This window comes from Aulostomus chinensis, chromosome 3, assembly GCF_037954235.1.
Source record: "Aulostomus chinensis isolate RoL2024-O1b breed Wild chromosome 3, RoL_Achi_v1.0, whole genome shotgun sequence".
In the NCBI taxonomy this organism is placed as follows: Eukaryota; Metazoa; Chordata; class Actinopteri; order Syngnathiformes; family Aulostomidae; genus Aulostomus; species Aulostomus chinensis.
Window position 1 is genome coordinate 1,413,972 of NC_141322.1, and position 20,283 is coordinate 1,434,254.

Sequence of the window (20,283 nt, forward strand, 5' to 3'; positions counted from 1 at the left end):
TGAGCCAGGCATTAAAATTAACAAGAAATTGAAGAAAACAAGGGTGGTCTAATAATTTTTTCCATGACTGTATATACATATACACACACACACACACACACACATATATATGTATATATATATGTGTGTGTGTGTGTATATATATGTATATATATACACACACACACATATATATACATATATACACACACACATATATATATACATATATATGTGTGTGTGTGTATATATATACATATACACACACACACACACATATATATGTATATATATGTGTGTGTGTGTATATATATGTATATATATACACACACACACATATATATACATATATACACACACACATATATATATACATATATATATGTGTGTGTGTATATATATACATATATATATGTGTGTGTGTATATATATGTATATATATACACACACACATATATATACATATATACACACACACATATATATACATATATATATGTGTGTGTGTATATATGTATATATATGTGTGTGTGTGTATATATATACATATATATATGTGTGTGTGTGTATATATATGTATATATATACACACACACACATATATATACATATATACACACACACATATATATATACATATATATATGTGTGTGTGTATATATGTATATATATGTGTGTGTGTATATATATACATATATATATGTGTGTGTGTGTGTATATATATGTATATATATACACACACACACATATATATACATATATACACACACACATATATATATACATATATATATATATATATTCAAACAATGTGTCATAAATCTGTTTCAATCATTTTGAATGGTACTCTGATCATGAACCCTCCCTCTGCACTCCTCACAACCTGCATTGACAGTGAACTAGCGCTAACGTAGCCTCTGCAGCTCGCTGGATCTGTGCTCGTCCTCCTGGACGCTGCTCACCCAACACGGATCCAACAAGGCCCTCATCCCTGCTTTAGGCTTTCTGGTCTCATCCTTTTGACAGACAGCTAAGCTGTCCAGTGAGGTGCAGTCTGGTTTTGGCTGTTGATTGACAGCTAAACGGGCCAACCAATCTAGCTGGTAGCGGTTGTTGATTGGGTGGAGGTTAACTTGGCCCTGCACCTCTTTTGTATTGGGGATTTCGATGCTTCCTTTTTTAAACGTCATAGTTTCTTGATTATCATCGAGACGTCGTGACAAATTCAGGGATTAAAACAGAAAAGTACATAGAAATCTGGGAGCCTGGCCGTCCTTTAATCCCATGTGTGGATTTGGGGTGTAAATGTAGAGCTGTGAGTTGCCACCAGGGGGCAGTGATGCACCTCAGCGGAGTAAGCAAAGACTAAATAAAAAGATTTTAATCTGCAGTCTAAATGTTTGTGGGTTCCTGAGCTGGATTAAGGAGACTGGGATTGTACCAGGCAACCTGGCGAGTTTGTCAACAAATGTTTTTGGACAGTTAAACTGTTGTTAGCTGTCAGTCACCATTCGCTAAATCTATGTGGCACAAAGAACTGATTTAGGAGGGAAAAACACATTCATGAGCTCATGACTCCTGTTGCTACTTGAAAGGAAAGAAATACTTTTGGGGTGAAGTATTTCTTTAATTGTTGGTCGTCCCTGTGTAACATGCTGCGTGTTTGTGCTGCTGTTAGCTTTTAGCCTAGCAGCAAACAGGCAGCTCTGCTGTGGCTCTGTGGCGGCTACCACTAGCCTGGAGGGGTAGTCGTCACCGGTGGGGAGCATGCAGCACCTGTGCAAAGCTCCTCCGGTGCTCAGCAGGTTGGAGGAGGTTGAGAGTTTTAAAATGAAAAAAACCTCCACTTCGACTTGAAATGTCTGAGAATCAGTGAGCGACGGGCCAGCCGAGGTCCATCAGGAGGAACTGTGGGGGTTCCAGGGGAGGTTAGATGGACTGGATGGGACAGAGTAACTGCAAAAACTGCAACTTGATTCATGAGCTGGGATATTTAGGACAGTTCTTCAAATAAAGGACAACGATTGACAAACGAATTTAGAGGCATTTTGTCTTGATGGAGCTCTAACAATGCAGTTAGAACCTTAAAGTAAGGTGGTTCAGGCCAGCAGGTTGAGCCGCCTGACGATGAAGAGGAGGAGGAAACACTGGAAATAGTTGGCCATCAGGGTGGGGCGAGGGGGGAGTGGTCTGATCCTCGCTGTCCGTTATCGCTGCGGGGGGGACAGGCGAGGCGCACTTCGGAGATCAGTGCCGGGACGTCCGTTCATCCCGGTCACGGCGGCTGTCGCTGCTCAGCTCCGCGTGTCCGCTGCCGCCGAGGCGTCTGACCAGGTAGGACCGCCAAGTTGCTGTTGCGCCTGCATGCACGACCTCGAGACGCCTTCAGGAGCGCGGCTCAGCGGCGGGAGGCGTCGTGATCGTTGGGAGAAAGTGCATGCACGCATTTCTGTGCGTCTTGTCTTTCTTGTAGATTCCGTCAGTATTGAGATGAGACGCGGGGGACACCTGCCGCGGGGAGGAGCGGGGGAGGCGTGATGCTCCCCCGCTCCTCGGTTCTCATCCCGACTAGAAAACTGCGCTCCAAGTGCGTCCGTCGCTGCCCGGAGCCGCAGAAACCACAGAAGTCCGCGCCTCCAGAACATCAATGACGGGGTGTTGGTGCAGGGGTTTACGACGATGGAGGACAGAGTTGTGCCCACCTACAGTGTGTGTGTGTGTGTGTGTGTGTGTGTGTGTGAGAGAGAGAGAGAGAGAGAGAGAGAGAGAGAGAGAGCTCTCGTCTTCTCTGAAGACGAGCTGTTAGTCTGATAACTGCCCCCCAGGAGGGTGGCACAGCTCCTCCGGGGTAACAAACGTGCCAGGTCAGCCTTCTCCGCCGGGCTCCTCGCTCTCGTGGCACTCCGTCCAGTGAAGAGATGATTCACGGGCCTCTTGGCGGCTTCATTTCCAGGCTCTGACTTCATGAAGCCACTGGAGCTGTCGGTTGTCCTCCTCAGGGCCGTGGACGGAGGCGCGTCCGTCATTACGGAGACGCGCCAGCAGGAGATCTGGGTGACAGGTCATACCTGACATATCAGAAGGAGCAGATCTGAGGGGTTGTGGGGGGTTCCAGGCTGGGGGGTCCAGTGGTGATGTGAGGAGCAGATGGGAGGGTTAACAGCCTGAGCTGATGCCATCTCCCCAGGTCAGGTCTTTGATGCGGGGCTCAGCTTCCTCCAGCTCCTCTCATTCCTGAGATCCGGCAGCTTTAATAGGTGGATACGAGCCAGGCGGCTTCCTTTGTCACCGCCGCCGCCTTGATGAATGCTGTGCTGCTGCTCAGGCATCTGTCAGTTGCTCCACCTCCTGAGTGAAATACTTCCAACAGCCGGCTGCTGAAGGAACACCCAGAAGTGGAGGTTAGCATGGCTACTTGATGAAGCCAGAGTTGCTGATCTTGTGTGTTGAAGTCACCTTCAGGCTGCTGGGATCAGAGTTTGTGACCAGCGAGGAGCGTTTTTAGGTTCATTTGCTCGAGTGGCGTGTTTCTCTGACGACTTTTGCCTTTCACACCTACGTTTTACTCACATACCTGTACTTCTACTACTTCCTGCGGTCTTGATTCCCCACAGCCACTCGGGATCTTGTGCTTTGTCGACCAGTCGTAGCGCTTTGGTGGCTGGGACTGATTCAGAGTTATTAGCAGCGATGTTTTTCACAAAAGTTCTTATTTGCAGATTTCATAGAGCAGGCATGGATATTTGACCAGGGATTCTGTGTCCAGATGTGGTCCATCTCGATGTGGTTTCTGGGGGGTTTTGCTGTTAGGGGTTTATTTTGTGTACGAGATGTTCACTGAACAGGAGGCGCCGGTTCCTCTCACTCCTGGTAAACACTTCCACTGTGCATCTTCACGCAAGGGCCTCTCACTCATTCATTCATTGGTCCTTTTCTCCAAACACTGCTGCTTATGTTACTGTAGTTTTATGTGTAAGTGACACTGAAAATGGTAATTATATGTGTGATGAGGAAAAAAGTATTTAAAAAAAAATGGCCAAAATCTGTTTCTGCATTCAAGTTCAGTTGCTGACACTGAAAGTGATTTGAAAGTTGATATTAATTATTCTCTGCTTTTCATCGTTTAAATTTGATTTGAAATTAGAATGTTTAATAGTCTTCAGTTATGTTATATTTTAATATATTATATTATGAAGGCAAAATGTCCTTCAAAGCAACTTGTTATGTTTTAGTACCTTTCGGATGCTGTACTTTCTCTTTTACTGTGGTAGAGATGTTGAATCTGTACCACAGTCTTTGTTAAACATGTATTTGTACTTCTTTGGTAAAGAAGATCTGCCTCCTCTGAATTTATGCCGAACGTCAGGGACGCTTCAGTGTGGTGACCTCGTGGTGAACATGGATGAGTGGAGGATTGGCAGGGAACGCTCTCGTTCGGTGGCGCCGCCAACATCGGCCTTTAACTGCCTTCTGACATGATCTGTGTTTGCTGGCGGTGCTGTGCTGACCTCTGAGGAGGAGAGTGGAAGGGCTGTAACCCCCCATCTGCTACCATTACTGTGGGATGCATACGTCACCAAATCAAACGAATGTCCCCCAAAAATCCAAGGAGCTCTGACGAGGCTAACAAACTCAGCTGGACCAGCCTCCTTAGCAGAGGCAAGACGAAGGTCCAGTCCCGTTTCTGTAGTTTCACCTCTCCCTCTACCCCTTGAAACAAAGTCACAAGTTACGATGAAATGGGCCTACGAAGGGTTGTCCTCGCGACCTGGAACATCATCACGAGTCGTCAGCGACGCCGGGAACAGACACGACGATTGTTTTCCAGGCCAGGAAATATCAACATGACGTCTTCAGCTGTGGTGATTTCTCTTCCGATGGTTATCATAGTTTTTAAAAAATCTTTATTTACGAAAAAAAATACTTAACTTTATGGATGTCCTTCATAGCTTGTGAATTGTTCCCCGCCATCTTACTGGTGATTCGCAAGGCATTCTGGGAGATTTCTCCTAACAGTCGCTTTGGAGTGTTCCTCTGATAGAACTCTGTTTGGAGGGCCGTAGCACTCCGCCCTTCCCCTCAGGACACCCCTAACCCTATGTGTCAACGTGCAAAACGGAGGGGGGAGGCAAGGGTTAGGGTTCAGCGTTGAATTGGGATTGGCCCTAACAGGTCAGCCCTTCGTCACCGGTTCCAGTGAGCAAAGATTCAAACATACGAGCTTGGAAGGTCCTCCAAATCACAAGAGAAGGAGCGTCAGACGTGTCTCTCCAAAGGCGTGTGTCCACTGGCTCACTCTGGCTCTGGTTGGGTGTCTGCAGTTATTATTGGAGACGTTTCTGATCTGAACCCCAGCTGGATGAAGTGAGGTCATGAGCTTGGAGGTGGAGCGGGCTAGGGAGGAGGTGAAGCAGGTGTGGGAGGAGGTCTGACCTAAGACCAGCTTCTCCTGGGTCTGTGGAGCAAACGTCTCCCGCCGCTCCTAACAAGGAGGCACCAGACCAGCCTCAGCAACACACTGGTGCAGGTGGAGCAGGTTCGCTAGCTGGTCAAAGGGTGGAGATGCAGGGTGTTGAAATGTCTCATGGGCTGGCTTGAAACTGGCGATGGGGGTTAACCATCGCCGGCTGTCGCTGTGTTTAAAATCGGCTCTTGTGTTTGTTAGGCGTTGATTCCTCAGTTTGGCGTTGGAGTCGTCACCTGAGGATGATGTCCCTGGAGGAGGAAGCTCAGCTGATGGACAAATCTCAACTTCACTTTCCCTGCTTTGAAGGACAGTGAATGAATTTACCAGGAACCTTGTTTGCCAGAAATAGTCGGACTGCAGCAAAGTGCGGCCATGCATCGCGTCTGTAGCTCTGCTCACACAAGAAGAAGAACTCGTGTTTGTGTTGTTGTGTCCTGCAACAAAGCTTCAGAGCTCAATCACTCCTATCCACCTGATGGTGAACCATCGCTCGTGATCTCTGGGTTTGGGTTTTCACACACACTTTAATTGCTGATCTCCAATGTAAGATGGCCGTCTTCCCTGGGTGGTCACATGACTCCGGGTTCATAGTGGAGTGGATTGTTCCCCTGCATCATCTGTCAGGGTTTTTGATGGATGTTGGTCAGACAGCAGATGGTAACAGTCTGCTGCTGCTGCTACTGATTTGTGTCGTGCCGTCTGAATCCACGACCGTCCTGCGCAGCACTGCTACACCCACAGGGACATAAATACACCTTCAGCCATTTTAGGGGAAGCCGTTAGAACCTTTTCCACTGCTTGTGTTTCCTGCATTTAGGGTCTAGTGATGCTCAAACCACCAAGACGCGACAGCTGACATTTACAATCAGGCTCCTCTGTCACCTCGGAGGTGTGAAGGGAGGAGAACAAAGAAGAAGAGGACCAGCGTAGTTTCATCCAACAAATCCTGCCTGATAAACACAGACTCCACCTGCTCGACAGCCTGCGACATTCCCACGGTTCATCCTCGTCTCCAAATAGATGAAACTCAAAACACGTGGAATATCAGCAGCTCTTACAAGAATGGAAAAATATGGAGGAATAATTTATATCCTCTGAAGACTTCAAAATGGCCCAAAAAGCACCTTCTCACAAGTTTGTGCTGTGACCTGACGGTGTTTTTCCATCTCTTCTTTTTGACTCCGGGATGCAGAAAGATCCTGATGGCTACGAACAGCTAAACTGATGGTCAGTCTGCATTAGCGCCAGGCTGAATGTGCGTGGCTGGATCTTTCTGCATCCTGGAGTCAAATGAAGTCACGCAGGAGGGAAACACATCTTTGTGACACGGCACCAATTTCGGAGCGCTTGAAAGGAAAATACACTTTCAGGGTTGAAGTATAGCTTCAGGTTGATGTGTGTATTTTCTAGAGACAGCAGACGAGGGCTGGCTGGCAGCGGTCACTCGGATGGTGACTCCCAGCTGTGGATGGACTCGCTGTGGTGTGGCGTGCAGTCTGTAGCGCAGCCGTGAGCCTCGGGGCCAGTATGGATTTTACTGTCTGGAACAGGAAGCTTCTCTGTCGTGGGAGTGTGTATTTTATATCTTGCTTTCATGTAATGTGTGGCTAATATATGCAGCAATAAACATGTAGACTGCAATTCAAATGGTATTTACAAGAACTGTTTGACATCACATGAGCCACTTCAGGGTGATTCATCATGCTGCCCTGCAAGCTGCCTGTCACTTGGGAATTAAAGTCATTCCGGTCTTTGGCCGCTCACTCGATTGACAATTTATTCGAAACATTGAGATAATACAGTATAACGCAGCAGCCCCGCCATCAATTCTCCCTTCACGAGGGTTCTAATGTTCTGTTTTTATTGACTGTCTGAGAGGTTTGAGTCATTTTAATGGTCACTCTGGAGGCTCCTCTGTGTTTGCTGCAGGATTTTTCCAGGTAGGGAGTTGACGTGTGGTTCCGGCGTCGTCCGTCTCCCTGCTCATGCGGTTGCTCTGCAGAATGAGATAAACACTGTAAATCAGCTCAACTTCAACTCGTCCAGTCCAAGCTGCTGCCGTCGCCTCCTTTGCAAATAAAAACCCAAGAGCGAGCCGTATTTCTCCGTTCAGCCTGGCGTTCACGTTCCGGCCGGTGCCAGGTTCATATTCTAGAGAGAGAGTAGACGCAAACACCGATATTTATGTTCCTGCACCAAACATGAGGTCCTGGTCAAAGTCCCAACAAGAAAAATGTTCTCGGGGGGACGACAATATCTTAACATGTAAAGAACTGATAACTCATAGAAACGTTGTTTGGATTCTAATGTGTTTTAGTTTCGTTCAGAGGCTTCAGCAGGGAGAGAGTCGGGCGGTCAGGAAGCCGCGTGACAAACCTGCTCACGGACCTCAAGGTCCCGCACGTGGACCTCAGACAGGACGGCTTCTGATCTCAAGCACATGGAGATGGTAGCGCCATCGCTGACGATGGCGTCACGGGACTTTTCCCTGTTCAGACGACGGCGAGTGAATCATGCGCATTAGTTATGGTTGTATAATATTTGTCTGAAATGTTGCATCTTGATTAGTGAGACACAGTAAATGTGTGTATTTGACACTTATTTCAGGGTTACACTCACTCCTGGTCTCACTCTCTGAACACCAGTCAGTTAGCACTTTCTGTTAGCACAAACCTGCAAAGTCAAACAAGCGCTCTCTCTCTCGCTCGCTCTCTCTCTCTCTCTCCTTCTCTCTCTTTAGCAGAGGCGCCACTTCTGTTCGAACGGCGTGTTTGAATTTTAGCTGTCAGCTGTCAGAGAAATGCAACCTGACGTCTCGCTGCAGCAGCCAATCACATAAGCCGAAGATCAGACCAGAAACAGGAAGAGGGTTGTAGTTCTGCTGGTCACCGAGCGACAGAGGCAGACCAGAACCTGCTTCTAGGTGCGTAGTTCGTGTTTTGTAAAAAAATAGGAAAATGCAGCTCTATCAATTCAATCATGGTGCAGGATGGCAGCGTTGCGATGTGTGAATTTCTTTGAAGACAACTTGTCATCGTTTTCATCACAAATGTATTTTTGCCGACCAAAACAAAACGATGGTATTTCTGTACGTTACACGACGTGCCCACAGTTGAAGAAGTCCCCAGTGGAGAGGCGCTGGTTGAGCTGCCGGCCTCCTCCAGCCGTGATGGCCTGTAAATGCACTTTTTGTTAGATTTTTGTCATTTATTCCTAAATTCAGTTGCAAACTAATGATTGTTTTTTGAGACAATTTCAAACTCATGACAGTTTATTTTTATATTGCCTTGTCATTGTGACAGTTTTAATAAAGACACAGCAGTGTTGAAGTGACGAATGTGTTTGGGTGTTGCAGTGCTGGTCCACATGGACGCAGTTTTCCTTCCAGAACAGACGTTGAAAATTAATGCTTCAGAAAAAAAATATTCTAGTCCACTAAAATTAGACTAAAACTTAAATAAATCAGATGACTAAAAAGAATTTTAGTAAAAGACGAAGACTAAACTTCTTGTCTAAAGTAACACTGGTGTGTGTGTGAGGGCGCGAAAGCATCTGTGTGTGTTGCTGTAGACGCACAGCAGACATGAACAGAACCTCCTTTCTCCGCTGGCCGGGTCAGACACTCTCACACCGCTCCCTGCGTCGTCCTGCGCCCGTCAAGTCCTGTCTGATGACCGCGTGCACTTGGAGTGTGTGGAATCTTCCGTGTCCTTTGTGAGCTCATGCACATCAATCACTTTGGTGCTCGGGCTGAAACGATTCCTCCAGTTAATCCTGTACTTCGGTAACGAAACTGTTCTTTGTTTTGCACGTCAGGGTGGGCGCTGAAATTCACTATAAACAGCTGAGTTCTTCAATACCAGATTACTGATAAGCTTAAGTTTAAGTTTAGTTAGCATTTACGATCACGCGGCTGCAGCGTCTCTCCTCTGCATCAGTGCCGTTCCTCCATACACACACACGCAGTCCACACACACGCAGTCCACACACACGCAGTCCACACACGCGCGCGCACACACAGAGGAGGTCAGCGCGCTCCTCTCACCCGTCTGTGTCTGATCTGGTGACTTCCTCCTTCAGCAGGAGGTTTTATAGTCACCCCAAAACCCAACTGGCCTTTATTTGTGTTTCCATGTATGAATCCACCTGTGATTCAGCTGCAGGTGGAGGAGACCTGTTGTTAATGTCAGAGTTTATTAAAACACAGGAAACTAATGTGGGAGGAAGCTGGAGTACCAGAGAGAACCCAGCAGGAACAGGGAGAACATGGAGACTCACCCAGAAAGACCCCGTGCTGCAGCCGGGGCTCCACCCACAACCTTCTTGATGGGGGCCACAGGGAGGACCACTGCTCCACCGGGCCGCCTGTATAGTACCATTGCTCTTAGATAAAGCAAAGTAACGTAATCAAAAAAATTTGCAGAACACGCAGTACTACTTATCCGATTACTCGATTAATCGGCAGAATGATTGATAGCTTCCTGGACAGCTGCAGCCCTGCTTGGTACGCTGGTCCCGCCGCTTGGCTGGGACCGCTCAGCCTGAATGGATCTGCAGGATTCTGATGGGTTTGCTAATGGAAAGCTTTGCAGCAGCTCGCAGCAGAAAGCTATTAATTGAAGAGGTTAATGTATGGATGCGGAGGACTCGTGCTGTATGTGCCGTTTTTGCATAGAGGTTAATTCATGTAACCCTCATGTAAAGCAGTCTTACACTGCGAGCTGTTAACATCTCATTAGTGCTGCTGCTCAGTGCAGCTATGCAAGAATGTAATTGAGAGAGAGCCCATGGGAGTTTGATGGGAGTTTGAGAATCACTCAATAATATCTATATCTACTGTACAGCTCCCAGATGGACCCGCCGCCATCACACTGAAAGCAGTGAAGGCGATGCTTAGCTTGCAGAGGAGGCTGGCATCTCATCAACACGTCCGTGCACGTAGCATCTGCAGACCTCGCTAGCACTACATGCAACATTGGAGAAATGAATGAACGCCGCTGCCATTAAGCAGCATTTCCAACTCTCTCTTGTAATCTACGGAGTTGCATAAATGGTGGCAGCCTGCAGCATGATTAATGCACTGCACACTAAATGGATTTGCGATGAACCAATGGTGCGATGAGCTGCTTACACTGGCAATAAACTCAAGAGTAGTGTTGCACTGGTGAATTTGCATGGCGAACAGCGGCGGCCGGCTCATTCCTGTGAGTGTGTGTGCGAGGAGTGAAGCGTCCACCTCACAGACGTTCTCAGACCGTTTCTCTCCCTGTCAGCCAGTCAAAGGCCTGCTCAGCCTCTGCCGGGCGCCTCCTCGCAGCCTGACGGGGTTGATTCGGTTTCCTGTGGCGTTGTCAGTCATCTGGCCCTGCGACCTGCAACTTTTGTCCCTGAATCATCCAGGCAGCGCAGCTCCTTCAGACATCATATTTCCAAGAGGACTCACGTCCTGACACAGTGAAAAATAGTGCCTGACATCTGTGATTATTCCAGGCAAAACGTCTTCTCCCGGTACAGAGCTGTGATGGATTAAGCTTCATCTGGACCGTCACATTGCTGCTCCTTTTTTCGTTGCAGTGGATTGTTTGTGTTTTAAAAAAAGGAGCCATCCTAATAGGAATTCAACAGAACGCTCCTCAGTGCTGCGACGGGGCAGGAGCAGGCTGCAGGGTCTAATGGATGTGGACTCCTGCTATCCTTCAAGCCCTCCGCTGATTGTGCATCACCATTTCATTACCTGCAGGAACTTTCCTTTATTATTGTCTCACAGCAACTTCAACTGAAATAGCAGTTTCCTCTTAAAGGAAAACACGCTGTGAAGATAAAAGAGTGCTGCTGGGGGCTGCAGACACACCTTCATTAGCTCATGCAGATGTTCGTCCGACTTCAGCACGAACGACCTACAGTTGAATCTAAGCCTCTGGTTGAACACCTAGAATTGGAAAAGTCATAATTCCTGAAAACAAATTCTTCGGTTATGGTTTGATTAGATACGGAGGTCTGGTCAGATGCTGCTGTTGGGGGGGTGATGAGTGGAGCCACGGCCCTGCGCGGTGGCGGAGGATGGATGGCCTCAGAGCACAAGGTCCAGGAGAAATGTGCCCGCTGTGCTGTTAGGGGAAAGGCGGGAGATGATTCATTTTCAGCATCACTTCACTCAGGATGATCTCATTAGCTCGTGTGAGCGGACGGTCCCAGCAGGTCTGCAGAGCCTCCACACTGAGAGGCGTGTTGTAGCAGGCGGAGCTTGCGCAGCCGCCGCTGCTGCTGCTGAGGAGGAGAGGAGGGGCCCGGCCCGGCTTGAGGTCCTGCAGACAGTGACTCAAAGTCTGAGGAGCTGATAGGATGGTGACCAGACAAAGACAGGAAGGACAACAAACAGAAAAGAGGGAAGTGATTCCAAAATAAAATGCAACATGGAAAGTAAAGCAAACACTGAATAACACAAAGATCAGAACTAAGAAGTCCATGAGGGTACAGACTTAAAAAGTCCAAAAAATCCATAGCGCGGAGACATTGGTGGGCTGTTGTTCCACTCCAGTCACTCCAATCTACACGTTGAGAAGAGAGCAACACCTGAACTGGTGCTCAGAAGAATTCCTCGGTTTAGGAACATTCTCCTGTTCGCATATCTGACAGGCAACTCAGCCGCGAGTTTAAAAGGTGGAGAAATCGAGCGGCAGTTTTGACTCAAACCTCCCACTTCTCCCTCCAACCATCCATGATTCCACGAGTGCACAAATTGCTAGTCTGGACTCCCATTCCGTGTTATTTCTCCTGTTATTTGATGTTTTTCTGAGTCAGAATCGGGGGATGTGGGATGTGGGTTCTAATTTTGGTATAAATGGAACACTGGTGATCACATAATCTGGAGCTTCTGCCTGTTCTTGAGGCTTGGAACATGTGAAAGTGAGTCCTACGCCTGTTTGCACTCAGAATGAGGCACGGCTTCATATCCGAGTCACACGTCCACACAAGGTGCAGGATCACTGCTGTGACACTGATGACATCACTCGGGTAAAGCACTAACGTTGCACAGCGCTTTAATGAGCCTTATGCACGTTGCACTGCTGCCTCGAGACCCTTGCTCGTCTTCACACATTTAATTGGACACTGTTGTGTTGGTTGAACTTGTTGGGAATCAGTTTTCACTTTTTTGAAGGACAATTTCTGAAAAACGTGATGCATTAAAAACTTGACAGAGGTTCTGATGATTGAAGAGTCTCCTGGTGCTGATGCCTCGACATGGGAGCACCTTTTAACTGCTGCGGCTTGCAAAGGTGGCGCTAACTTTAATGGAGAGATAGGAACTCTTCTCAGTTTGTGTATGAAAACACACACATTCTCAGTGTGTAAAGGATTTACAACCTCAGGGCTACCGTGTGTAACCTTCGGTCCCCTGGCTGTGCACTTCCTGTAGCCCCGACATTCATCCTCCTACTGAGTAACTCCACACATCAGTTTTTCTCACTCAGATTCGGGAAAACTCATGCTGCTCTGCTTCTGATTGGCGAATACTCGTTTCCTGCCATTTGTCTTGTGATTGGATGCTGTACCTCACAGTTGTTGTCTAGGCGACAGTCAGGAGCGTTGCTGTGTGTGCGGCGCCAGTGATCATCAGCTCAAGTGAACAGAAGTTCACAATGTTCTTGTCTTGTTTGTAATATTCCTGTCAGAAATGTGGTCACATTCATTCACATTTATATATATTTATATATATACATATATGTAACATTTTGTTTTTTCAAAGCAAAGAGCATTTTATTTTATTTTGTACTGATGTAGCAAAAACTTGTATGTCAGCATATGAAGGAAGAAAATAAAGAATATTGGATTTTTGATTTTCTTTCACCTTTATTTCCTACCGTGAGTATTTTGTAGCGTGAGCCCTGTTTCGTATTTCCTATCGTTTGGTGAGTGGACTGTTTCGTTGCACCCCGAGTTACTACAGATGATTTTGGGCCATTAATACATTTTAACGTGTGAAGCCAAGAAACGACTCATTCATTACAAGATCTGTTTGATTCAGAATAAAGTCTGCAATTTGGGAGAGCTTTGATGGGAGCACCAACAGGGAGTCAGCTTCATCACCCGGAGGACTCCATTTTCTCTCCGCTCTCTGCAGGCCAACAGGAGCCTCCGGCACAGGGAGTGAGGTGCCATCTTTGATGGGGTCTCCAGTCCCCCTTCAGTGCTCCTGAGGGAGCCAACACGCAAACACAGCTTTATGAGAGCAGATGAGATTTACGTCTCTGGTATTTTACTCGTACTGAGATTGATGTTGGTCATGCGTGATGACCCGAACCTGTGGATTCTCATTTTAAAATCCTCTTCTTCAGTTGGAGGTGTACCAGTGTGTGCTGACAAATTCACTCAGCTCATGATTGGACATGAAGGTGTCACTTGTTGTCACCGTGACTGTTAATTTATTTATTTTATTGTATAAAAATGAACGGGACCATCGCTGGGCCGACGACGGACGATGAGTTGCTCGACAGCTCTGCTCCTCTTGAAGATTTTGTTTGTCAGAGAATGTGAGAAAATATTTCTCTCAAAAAAACCTGTCAAATTTGTTTTCCATGGTGGTCTTAAACATTGATTTTATTATTTAGAAAATTGAAAATCCTCCAGTGTGCACCAAGCATAATAAGAGTTTGCCTCTCCAAGTGAGGGAATAAACAGTAGCATGCAGTTTGTTTTATGTATGTGAAGAAATAATAAAGCTCTCCTCTGTTGGTGTTCACGGCTGCATTCGAGCAGAGCCGCGGCCGAGCTCTTAGGTCGTATTATTAAACCTTGTGTTTGAATTTTAATGTTTGTTGTAAATGGTTGTGTTTGTGTGTTTGCGGCCCTGGGCAGCTGCCTGGAGACACAACTGTGTGTAGAATTTAATGAGCTTTTAATAATGCATATTGTCTCCTTTCAAAATAATTGCCTAAGTCATTTTTTGACATGTTTTTTTGCCTAAAACAATTCCTTATGATGTTTTGTCTCCATTTTTTTGTGTTTTCTGAAAAACATGAAAAAATGACTTGGGCGATTATTTTAAGAAGATGACATGCAAAACATGCAGCACATTGTTCTGCCTGCCGGGTGTGACGTTTTCGTGGGCGTGTGCTGAGGGGGGCGACTGGGCCGGGACGGAGGTCATACGTGGAGAGTTTGCTTGTCCGTGCTGCATCTGAGAACTGGACAGAGAAATGCCTCAGCAGGCTCTGTGGTGCCTCGTGAACTCTTGTGACATGCGTCTTTGTGGCATTTGTGCAAAGTGGGACAAAAGCTGCCCTTGACATTGTCTGCAAATATGCATTTTGCATTTGCAATAGAAAAACTGATTGCTGAGTGAAGACTTTCCAGCGCTCAGCTCGTCTGTTGCCTCTGGCTTGACGAGGCTACAGGTGGGCTCATACGACCTCCAAAACTCAGGCTTGTTTGGCCACCGTGGCTGCTTATCACACCCGGGCCCAGTGGAGAGGCGAAGCGCCCAGATTTAACGGTACGTGATGTCACAGCACCACGTGGTTGTAGTTTGGCGAGCTGCCTGTCTTTCCCCTGATGCTTGCTAGCCGTGAACAAAGTCGATGACCAACAATCAAGAGTGTGAACTGTGTGAGTGTCCAGTGCAGGCTGACACGCCCTGCCCCTTCCATGGAATATAAAACCAGACCTGAGGGATTCACAACCAAATTTCAGGCTGGTTCAGTGATGAAGGTGTGCTAGGCCTGGAGCGGGGGGCACGAGGGACATTTGTGCTTCAGCATAGTACAAGACCACTGGGCCAAGTGTGGGTGTGCTGTAAAGTGATCTTGCAGCTCAGAGGTGGTTCAGTAAATACAGTCTGTGCTTGTTTTTTCCTCTTGACTCAGACATTCAGTAAACTCAGGCAGAGCAAAGTGAGGAGTGTTTATGCTCCAGACTTGAAAATGTGAGGTGGCTGCAGGTTGATGAGTCTGGTACCCAGGAGGAGGCTGAGGCAATTCAGGCCTGAGCAGGGAACACAAACCTACAGGAGCAAGAAAACCCATCAGGAGGCAGCAGAGAATGAACGCTCACCAATCAGAACCTGGTTCACCAGGCCTGTTCCTGCTGCAGCTAAACAACCAGGTAGACCTTCATCTTCACGGATGAATCACTGTGATGACACCGGACGCCTCAATGCAACGGTTCGCAGTGCTAAGCTAACGTTAGCCTATGGAGGAACTACACAGGGGTCACATGACTTCAAGGTCACCACCACTAAGCCTCAGGCTTCTTGTTTCCCCCTGATGACCTTCAATGACCTCCATGACCTCTGTTGGCTCCTCTAGACTCTTGTTAGCAACCCAGGTTTTTAAGACTCCACCACTCCACCATCCACCAGTCTGGTGTTTACTGGTGGATCTGATGTAGAACTGAACCTCCACCATCCACCAGTCTGGTGTTTACTGCTGGATCTGATGTAGAACTGAACCTCCAACTTAGACTTGGAGCCGAGGGAACTGGGCGCTCTTCTGTGCTGACTTATTTCCAGGTTTGAGACTCATTCCTGTGTTTTTCCTGAAATGGTAGCATGTGTTCCTGTCGGTGCACCAAGCTGGATCTTTCAGTTCTTGCTTTTTTCACAAACATTCATTCCCTGTTTTTGCCTCTCAAGGCATTGCTGTAAGGCTACTGTGCAATACTGACATGCAGGATAAGAACAGTGTTGCTTCATTGTTGCTGTTGGCGCGCAGTACCCGGCAGCTGCAGTTCCTCCTCTGGTCAGAACCGATGAGATGCCTTATTGGAATGTGACCTGAGCTGGAAATAGTTTTGGAATACAGCGGCGCTCATTAGCATCATTTATCTCTCGCTGATCAATCAGCATGGAGAAGAGGCAGGGCTTATGATACCAGCGCTGTCAACACTGGCGGAGAGTGAAGGGTTAACGTGAGCTGTCGCAGTCGGGGGCAGGGAGGGATGCTGCTGTGTGTCAGGATGTCAAGTCTCTTCACTCAGTTTTTGTAACCTAGCAACGATAAGTGCTGGAGAGAAGTACTCTAGAGCTGAGATGGGGGCTTTCAAATAAAAACACAGGTGTGTTCATCGCCACTGTGCAAAAATAATAATACGATGTTGATAAGAGATAAGATAAAGTCCTCTTTTCTTAACTCCTCCTCCGCTGATGGGTGTGTGGGAGAGAGACCTCTCTGTGTGAGGAGGAAACACTTTTCCAACTCATCCAGCGAAGCGCAGACGTAAAAACCTGTTTAACCAGAAGCTGATGAAGGAAAAGCCAGTTGTCTTAATCACAACAGCCGCAATCTGTCCTGCGCTGGGAATTCAAGTCTGTACCAGTGAGGGTTCACCCTGTACCTTCCAGTGACAGCTGCACTCACGACACCTCACTGACAGTGGCAGTAGACACCAGCGTTTTCTGAATTCATCTGTGATTCTGTGGGATGACGATGGTCATTAACCTTAATTTGTTTGCCTTTTGCTCGATGGAGTAACATGAGTGGAGCTGAAAAGTCTCTGTCAGCACTTGTTTGCTGGATTTGTTCAGTAGCTGAAGGATGTTGACTTTGCCAGTCGACCTCAGTGTGTGTGTGTGTGTGTGTGTGTGTGTGTGTGTGTGTGTGTGTGTGTGTGATTTGATAGAGTTGACATGGTCTCTGCTGACATCGGCTCTGATGTCTGTGGCGTGACATCAGCGAGAAGCTAGGACTCAGCAGACGCTCTTCTTATTCTGTTTAGGTAAGATGTCCACTCTTGAAGCACCAGCTCACCATTTCACAGCCTCACAGCCGCAGGTGTGATGCAGTTCACAACCGTTGACCACATGGAGTGGTTAGCAGCGAGTTCACCAGGTTCCGCAGTGCATAGATTCCTGTGAAGATGGCGCTGTAGGCAATGTTACGATGGCTGTTAGAAGAAGAAGAGAACCTGGAAATCCAGCTGGTGGGTTCATCGTTTTGGTCGACAGACGTTTACCAGAGAAAGCTGGAGGGAGGTCTGGAGTTCGGGGGGGGTGCTTTTTGCTAGACCAGCTCTCGTGGTCTTGGGGGGCCAGCTAGTGCTGGGCATGTTGCTGCTTCTCTGGAGACGAACACAAAATTTGGGAATGGTGGCGGCGACAGGCGGCCAGTCATGTGACTGACAGAGTCTCTACTCTCCTTACAATGTTTTGTTTTTTGTGATGTCTGAAGAACTTAAATAAAAACAAGCAGCGTTGTGAGGGCCTGAGCCCTGGCCTGAACCCCAGGGTGTCCTGGTCCAGTGTGGAGGCCTTGTAGTTGAGGAGTTAGAAGCCTGAGTCTGATCAGAGAGTGAGAGCAGAGCTGAGAGCTGGCCCTTTAAGAACCCCTCCCCCACTGCTCTGTCTCTGATCTGTGCTAGAGTGAGAGCAGAGCTGAGAGCTGGCCCTTTAAGAACCCCTCCCCCACTGCTCTGTCTCTGATCTGTGCTAGAGTGGAGAGCAGAGCTGAGAGCTGGCCCTTTAAGAACCCCTCCCCCACTGCTCTGTCTCTGATCTGTGCTAGAGTGAGAGCAGAGCTGAGAGCTGGCCCTTTAAGAACCCCTCCCCCACTGCTCTGTCTTTGATCTGTGCTAGAGTGAGAGCAGAGCTGAGAGCTGGCCCTTTAAGAACCCCTCCCCCACTGCTCTGTCTTTGATCTGTGCTAGAGTGAGAGCAGAGCTGAGAGCTGGCCCTTTAAGAACCCCTCCCCACTGCTCTGTCTCTGATCTGGGCTAGAGTGGAGAGCAGAGCTGAGAGCTGGCCCTTTAAGAACCCCTCCCCCACTGCTCTGTCTCTAATCTGTGCTAGAGTGAGAGCAGAGCTGAGAGCTGGCCCTTTAAGAACCCTCCCCCACTGCTCTGTCTCTGATCTGGGCTAGAGTGGAGAGCAGAGCCGAGAGCTGGCCCTTTAAGAACCCCTCCCCCACTACTCTGTCTCTGATCTGGGCTAGAGTGGAGAGCAGAGCTGAGAGCTGGCCCTTTAAGAACCCCTCCCCCACTGCTCTGTCTCTGATCTGTGCTAGAGTGAGAGCAGAGCTGAGAGCTGGCCCTTTAAGAACCCCTCCCCCACTGCTCTGTCTCTAATCTGTGCTAGAGTGAGAGCAGAGCTGAGAGCTGGCCCTTTAAGAACCCTCCCCCACTGCTCTGTCTCTGATCTGGGCTAGAGTGGAGAGCAGAGCTGAGAGCTGGCCCTTTAAGAACCCTCCCCCACTGCTCTGTCTCTGATCTGTGCTAGAGTGGAGAGCAGAGCTGAGAGCTGGCCCTTTAAGAACCCCCCCCCCCCACTGCTCTGTCTTTGATCTGTGCTAGAGTGAGAGCAGAGCTGAGAGCTGGCCCTTTAAGAACCCCTCCCCCACTGCTCTGTCTTTGATCTGTGCTAGAGTGAGAGCAGAGCTGAGAGCTGGCCCTTTAAGAACCCCTCCCCCACTGCTCTGTCTTTGATCTGTGCTAGAGTGAGAGCAGAGCTGAGAGCTGGCCCTTTAAGAACCCCTCCCCACTGCTCTGTCTCTGATCTGGGCTAGAGTGGAGAGCAGAGCTGAGAGCTGGCCCTTTAAGAACCCCTCCCCACTGCTCTGTCTCTGATCTGTGCTAGAGTGGAGAGCAGAGCTGAGAGCTGGCCCTTTAAGAACCCCTCCCCCACTGCTCTGTCTTTGATCTGTGCTAGAGTGAGAGCAGAGCTGAGAGCTTGCCCTTTAAGAACCCCTCCCCCACTGCTCTGTCTCTGATCTGTGCTAGAGTGGAGAGCAGAGCTGAGAGCTGGCCCTTTAAGAACCCCTCCCCCACTGCTCTGTCTTTGATCTGTGCTGAGAGCTGGCCCTTTAAGAACCCCTCCCCACTGCTCTGTCTCTGATCTGTGCTAGAGTGAGAGCACAGCTGAGAGCTGGCCCTTTAAGAACCCCTCCCCCACTGCTCTGTCTTTGATCTGTGCTAGAGTGAGAGCAGAGCTGCCAGCTGGCCCTTTAAGAACCCCTCCCCCACTGCTCTGTCTTTGATCTGTGCTAGAGTGAGAGCAGAGCTGAGAGCTGGCCCTTTCAGAACCCCTCCCTTCTGCTCTGTCTTTGATCTGTGCTAGAGTGAGAGCAGAGCTGAGAGCTGGCCCTTTAAGAACCCCTCCCCCACTGCTCTGTCTTTGATCTGTGCTAGAGTGGAGAGCAGAGCTGAGAGCTGGCCCTTTAAGAACCCCTCCCCCACTGCTCTGTCTTTGATCTGTGCTAGAGTGAGAGCAGAGCTGAGAGCTGGCCCTTTAAGAACCCCTCCCCCACTGCTCTGTCTCTGATCTGTGCTAGAGTGAGAGCAGAGCTGAGAGCTGGCCCTTTAAGAACCCCTCCCCCACTGCTCTGTCTCTGATCTGTGTCAGAGTGAGAGCAGAGCTGAGAGCTGGCCCTTTAAGAACCCCTCCCCCACTGCTCTGTCTCTGATCTGTGCTAGAGTGGAGAGCAGAGCTGAGAGCTGGCCCTTTAAGAACCCCTCCCCCACTGCTCTGTCTCTGATCTGTGCTAGAGTGAGAGCAGAGCTGAGAGCTGGCCCTTTAAGAACCCCTCCCCCACTGCTCTGTCTTTGATCTGTGCTAGAGTGAGAGCAGAGCTGAGAGCTGGCCCTTTAAGAACCCCTCCCCACTGCTCTGTCTTTGATCTGTGCTAGAGTGAGAGCAGAGCTGAGAGCTGGCCCTTTAAGAACCCCTCCCCCACTGCTCTGTCTTTGATCTGTGCTAGAGTGAGAGCAGAGCTGAGAGCTGGCCCTTTAAGAACCCCTCCCCCACTGCTCTGTCTCTGATCTGTGCTAGAGTGGAGAGAGAGGAGGAGCACCAGGACTGGAGTGGGACAAGAGGAAGAAGTCGGCATACGCTGGTCCAGAGGGACACAGAA

At 48.4% G+C, this 20,283-nt stretch overlaps 1 protein-coding gene across 1 annotated transcript in view; it reads left to right on the forward strand.

Moving 5' to 3' along the window:
• Positions 1 to 2,231: 2,231 nt before the first annotated feature.
• Positions 2,232 to 20,283, forward strand: part of cntn6 (contactin 6) — a 104,647-nt gene continuing 86,595 nt past the window's right edge. The window contains exon 1 of the mRNA XM_086197524.1: positions 2,232 to 2,313. The gene's annotated coding sequence lies outside the window, so the exon portion shown is untranslated. The remainder of the gene's footprint in view (positions 2,314 to 20,283) is intronic.